Source organism: Trematomus bernacchii, unplaced genomic scaffold (assembly GCF_902827165.1).
Source record: "Trematomus bernacchii unplaced genomic scaffold, fTreBer1.1, whole genome shotgun sequence".
NCBI lineage: Eukaryota > Metazoa > Chordata > Actinopteri > Perciformes > Nototheniidae > Trematomus > Trematomus bernacchii.
The window spans coordinates 17,029,307-17,035,583 of record NW_022987714.1 but is presented as its reverse complement, the minus strand read 5'-3'; positions in this window follow the sequence as shown (position 1 = coordinate 17,035,583).

Below are 6,277 nucleotides of genomic sequence, written 5' to 3'. Positions count from 1 at the left end.
GAAGGTTCTCTCCCACTCACTCCGCCCGAGGACTGGGACATTTCCGACACCTCTCTAATCGACTGACCAATCACAATAGATCCCACCAGCTAACCAATCAGAGCAGACTGGGCTCTGGTTTCAGACAGAGGGTGAAAAGAGGTGCTGCAGCACAGGCAGTATGAGAAACATAAAGAGCTTTTTGAACATTAAAGCATGTCACAGTACAATACAAATATGAACCTGGAAATTAGCATTATATGTCCTATTTAATAGGATTCATCCATTTTTGGTTTTGGTCTTTTCATGGGATTTAATAATAAATAACATCCAGAATATCACCTCACTTATCCTATAAAGAGATATGTCCTCATTCTGAATTATAGCATCATAAAGTGAGTCAGTAAATATGAAAAGAGGGTAGTTTTTCAGTTTTCTGTTCACCAGTTTCCACAGGCAAAACATGCAGCTTTTTTTACGGAGGATTCCATATCCAAGTGTTGGTATCTTTGCACTTCAAGACTATCTAATCTCAAGCAGAAATGTTTCAATCTAAACTTTAATTGTATTTCATTCATCCGTTGTTATTTCATGGCAACTTCTACCACCATGTGTACAGTGAGGTCAAAGGTCAGCTACATATATGCCCCTGTAGCTTAGCATCTTTTAGCTGTAAATATTTCTTATGTTAATCTGGGAAGGCTTATTTATTATCTTCATGTGGACAAAATAGCTTTCACTCGAATAAAGTAGTGAGATGGTTTTTTTTCAAGTAGTGAGGTGTGTTTTTATGACTTTAATTATAGTTTTTATGTCTTAAAAGATAATGCTGGGTTTGATTTAAAGAAATACAAATAAGTGAATGATTTACACCCTGAGAAATGTTTGCAATGTAAGCTCCTGGTGTCTGGGTAGGGTTAGGGTTAGGGTTAGGTGTTAGGGTTAGGGTTAGGGTTAGGTTAGGGTTAGGGTTAGGGTTAGGTTAGAGTTAGGGTTAGAGTTAGGGTTAGGGTTAGGGTTAGGGTTAGAGTTAGGGTTAGGGTAAGGGTAGGGTTAGGGTTAGGGTTAGAGTTAGGGTTAGGGTTAGGGTTAGGGTTAGGGTTAGAGTTAGGATAGGGTTAGGGTTAGAGTTAGGTTAGAGTTAGGGTTAGGGTTAGGGTAAGGGTTAGGGTTAGAGTAGGGTTAGGGTTAGGGTTAGGGTAAGGGTAGGGTTAGGGTTAGGGTTAGGGTAAGGGTAGGGTTAGGGTTAGGGTTAGGGTTAGGGTAAGGGTAGGGTTAGGGTTAGGGTTAGGGTAGGGTTAGGGTTAGGGTTAGGGTTAGGTTTAGGGTTAGGGTTAGGGTTAGGGTTAGGATAGGGTTAGGGTTAGGGTTAGGATAGGGTTAGGGTTAGGGTTAGGGTTAGGGTTAGGGTTAGGGTTAGGATAGGGTTAGGGTTAGGGTTAGGATAGGGTTAGGATAGGGTTAGGGTTAGGGTTAGGATAGGGTTAGGGTTAGGATAGGGTTAGGGTTAGGGTTAGGGTTAGGATAGGGTTAGGGTTAGGATAGGGTTAGGGTTAGGGTTAGGATAGTCTGGTTAGGGTTAGGGTTAGGGTTAGGGTTAGGGTAGGATACGCATTGCAAACACAAATATGCCATGAGGCTGTATTTAAAAAGCTTTTTTATTTTTGTTGAGTAATGTAAGGATTAGATTTTTCTTTCTTCTCAAGCTCTTGCAATCGTCTCTGTGGTGTGTAAATATTGCTGGACTTCTATATAAATATGTCTGTTTTGTCACACTGGCTCTGTGGCGGGACATTACGGTCAAGATGTAAATAATACTTCTACACCATGGGAACTGAACTCTTTCCATGGGGGAATAAATATGTAACTTAACTGATATATTTTACACTTTTCTTTGGATGGATCCAGGAAGTGTTTATACTTCATTTCTCCTTCTTTCATGTGTATTTGAGTCATAAAAAAGCAAATGTCAGTGAAGCATTTTGTACTCAAAAGTGTGAAAACAACTGTTTTTTCTCTGTTTAAATGTAATGTGACTGTTTTAATATAGTTTCCCTCTGTGGTCTTTATTTATACATTTGAAAGTTTCTTTATGGTTTAATAGTAATCAGAATGTATTTACTAGTTTGTTTTATAGTATAATCGTCAAGTCTGCAGTATAAAAATGTCAACTCCCCCTCACACACAACGTTTTTTAAATCCATCCTTATGAGGGATTTGTTATCTTCCACTACCTTGAAGTTACAATATGTGGTAAAAAAAATATGTGGCAACGACTAATCCAAACCTATACATCAGCTGACCTTGACCAAGGTCTCGTACCCTAACAAACACGAGAATCTTTTCTTTTTTTTCTGCAGGATATCCTGTCTTGTTTGTGACTAAAACGACACTTTTCTATTAAAAAACAGAATTAAAAAAATAAATATAAAAAAGTAGGTTTATGAGCGACAAGACAAAAGCACAAAGAAAACTCACACATTCATTGACATAAACAGTTGTACAATCAGCACACACACAACACACACACACACACACACACACACACACACACACACACACACACACACACACACACACACACACACACACACACACACAGTACCATCCACTTTCCTCTCTTTATCTCTCACCAGATTCCTCATTGCATTCCTTGGCTCTCAAAAAGAAGAAGCCGTAAAGCCAGATAAAAAAATGAAAGTCTTTTCCTCTCATGCTGTTACTTCTAATTCCTTTTCCACCATTTGCTCCTGCTTTCAAATGTTTTACCCTTTCGACCTTCGGCTTCACAATAGCTTATGAGAATACATTTTAGGGAGGAAATGTCGTCAGTAAGATGACAGTTAACAACACTCACATGCATGAAAACAATAACTCAAAATGTTCTCAACCAAAAGTTAGTTTTTATGGAGGGATAAAGCAACAGAGCCGAAAACAGACACAGACCGATGGAGGTACAGATGGATAAAGAAAGATACAGCAATGTTTCTTTTGTGAACTTTTATCGTAAGTTTAGCCAAAGTGTTAGTGTAAATCAGACAACGTGTCCGATTCCCTCTGTGGAAATCCCCTGAAACTCCCCAGGGCTCTGGTGCTATATCTCAGCTGTCGGACAAAGCCTATATCTCTCATCTCTCGCTGTGTGTGTGTGTGTGTTAGTGTGTGAGTTTTGGTGTTTCATCTCAGTCCCAGCCTCATGCCGCTGAAGGTCTTTGAAGAGAGAGAGCTGGTCAGTGTAACTGGTTTTGTCCACTTTTAGAAGTCGCATAACATGCTGTATCTAAATGTTCTACTTAGAGCAGATAATGAAAACATGGATTAGGGCCCCTTGAAAAATACTGAGGATAGAAGAACCCATCTTGAGGTTGCCAAGTACAGTAAAAAAGAACTTTTGTAGTGTTCAGCGAATAAGAATTACACCTTACTTATTTCAACCTGCTAGCAACTAGCTCAACTTGATGTTTTAGAAACAGCAGTAAAACTAGCGTGCTAATTATGTAGCCTGTTTGCTAAAAACAACCCAAATTAGAAATGTGAGAGCAGCTATAATAGATATTTTGGTGAAAGGGGTTGCTTAAAGTGAATCTTAAGAAAGTTGTCACCCAAACCATTGGTTAGCTAATTTGCTATATTGTTCTGGTTTGAATATTTTTCAGGCGTATTTGCAGCAAAAAAGCTTTAAAGTCACAATCTTGAAGATCTTCATTCTGTGTTTTTTCAAGGCACCAAAGGCAATACCAAGTTATTTCTGGTGTGTTCTTGGATCAAGCTTTCCCTGAAATGTCGCCGCAGACGCCCAATTCGTAATACAATAAATGCAAGGGCTTTCACAAGTGGGCAAAGGCTCATGAACCATTGTGTTGAGTAGTGAATAATGCCTTAACAGACAATCATATACATTAAAATCTGTAAGATTGTTTCTTAAAAACTAAACCTCTCTGTAGTTACTGTATTTTACCCAGCTAGCAATTCAGCGAATAAGAATTACACCTTACTTATTTCAACCTGCTAGCAACTAGCTCAACCTGTTGTCTTAGTCACATAAAGCTAGCGTGCTAATTATGTTTGCTAAAAACAACACCCAAAATAAATGTATTAGCAGTTTTTTTAAAGGGGTTTCTTTAAGTAACCCTGAATAAAGTTGTTACCCACACCAGTGTAAGCTAAACTGTTATGGTTTACTTATAGTGACATTTTAGGTGTATTTTGCAGCTAAAAAGCTTTTAAGTTACAATCTTGAAGACCTTCTTTCCGAGGTCTTTGACGCCACCAATGTCGATAGTGGGTATTTTCTGCTGTGTTCTTGGATCTTCCGTTTCCTTCCTTCGTAACTCCACTTTAGATGTGAGTATAATTCAAAAGATGTCATCATTTTCCGAGATACACATTTTAAAAGGGAAGGAATAAATTAAAGTAAACTGATAAACATTGCGTAAGTAAAGCAGCATCAGAGTAGGAGGGATGAAAGAAACTGGGGGAAGGAGTAAAAGACAGAAAAAAAAGAGACATCCTCTGCGGTCATGTTGTTCTGTGGAGATGATACTGTGGATGTTTAGATCCTGGTACGGCTCAGTACAACCCATTCCCACACACACACACACACACACACACACACACACACACACACACACACACACACACACACACACACACACCACACACACTGGAAGTGCTCAGTGCAGTTTGTTTCTCAAGAGGCTGCATTCCTTCTCTTACTGTCAAATACTCGAGTTACTCCAAGAGGATACATTCTGACACGAGCACAGCAAAGCCACAGCAGGAGACATTTATATTAAAAAGTGATGAGTAAACAGAAAATATGATAATCTTTGGGTATTTAGCCTATGATTTCCATCATTCTTAAGATCTTACTTAACATCAGTAACATAATAATGACCTTAAAAAGAGGCGATTGGCATGCAGCCTTCACCTGCAGCTTCTCTGTGTTTTTCATCGTGTGCCCTGGGTAGAATTTGGAGGAAAATATGTTTTATTGCTTGATGGCACAAAACACAAGGCAATGTTTCTCCAGCCCTAACATGTTGACAGTTTCTGGCAGTGGCACATAAAAGGAGCTAAAGGCTGATGGACAAATCACTTCCGACGTGGTTATCCTCTTCTGTAAAGCCAAGAGAACAACAAGCCAACTCTTAGCAATGGATGTGAGACCTTTTTCAGCCTGTCTCCTAAATATTAAAGAAGGGATTATATGTGCGTCTATGAAGGCCACAAGGCTGAAAGTAAGCATGTTTGTTTGACACGGCCAGAATAAATTGGGGAAATTGAGCTACGTAATGGGAACATTATTTTGTAGGAGACAGGATTGCCTTCGGTCAGGTAAACATCAAGCAAAACATCTTTAAAAAGGATAAAGAAGTGTCCCAGTGTCAGCTTGAAATGCTTTAACCAGACTGATCAGCAACAATACACATGCACAAATCACACACTCTTGCATTTCTTCAATATACCTGGTTTGGATTTATACGTCTTTTTTAAAGTAACATACAGTATAATGATTATTATCATCTCAGAGAGGTACATTCATAATACTGACATGCCCATAAATATGAAAGATATGGAGGCAAACATATCATTATAAGTTATGGTAGTAAATAATTAGGTTGCATAAATTACAACCATCCAGTCTTTAAGTTTGAACAAGTATATTAAATGATAGGCCCTAAGAGGCAAAATAAGGTGTTCAAATATTCTGCCTTATTAAAATAAAGAAAATGTGTTATGTGCAATCTAATCTTTGTAGAACTATATGTCATACTTGCTCATCAGTGCACAACAATTTAAACATTTTGGATGCTTTTGTGGTATTCTAAAGATAATCCCTCATTTAAAAAAATCCCCTTTGTGGATTAACATTGTGAGCACTCATTGTGATGTAAAAGTCAAATGAAACAGTTACATAAATAATTGAAATAAATGGTATCCAACCCAAATGGTTAACACAGTACACAGAGGCTCCCTTGTATTTAAACCGGCGGTCAGCTCATATTTTAAATCTGCTCTGACAGAAGAAAGCAAACAGAGGCAAAGGAGGCACTGCAGGGGTCAAAGAGATCAGGGCACACATTCAAGACATCTTCAAATCATATGATCGATATGTCTACACGCCAGCTGCTATTTTGCCGTATCCTCTCGCATGTGATGGCTTCTTGGCGGTGTGAGGGAGAAGAAGGTGGACCACAGACAAAAACAGAAGAGAATGATGAGATGTTATCAGACAGTATTTGATGTGCTTTTCCCTCCTGTCTCTGTGCAAGATCTTCGGGAGAACGTTAACCTT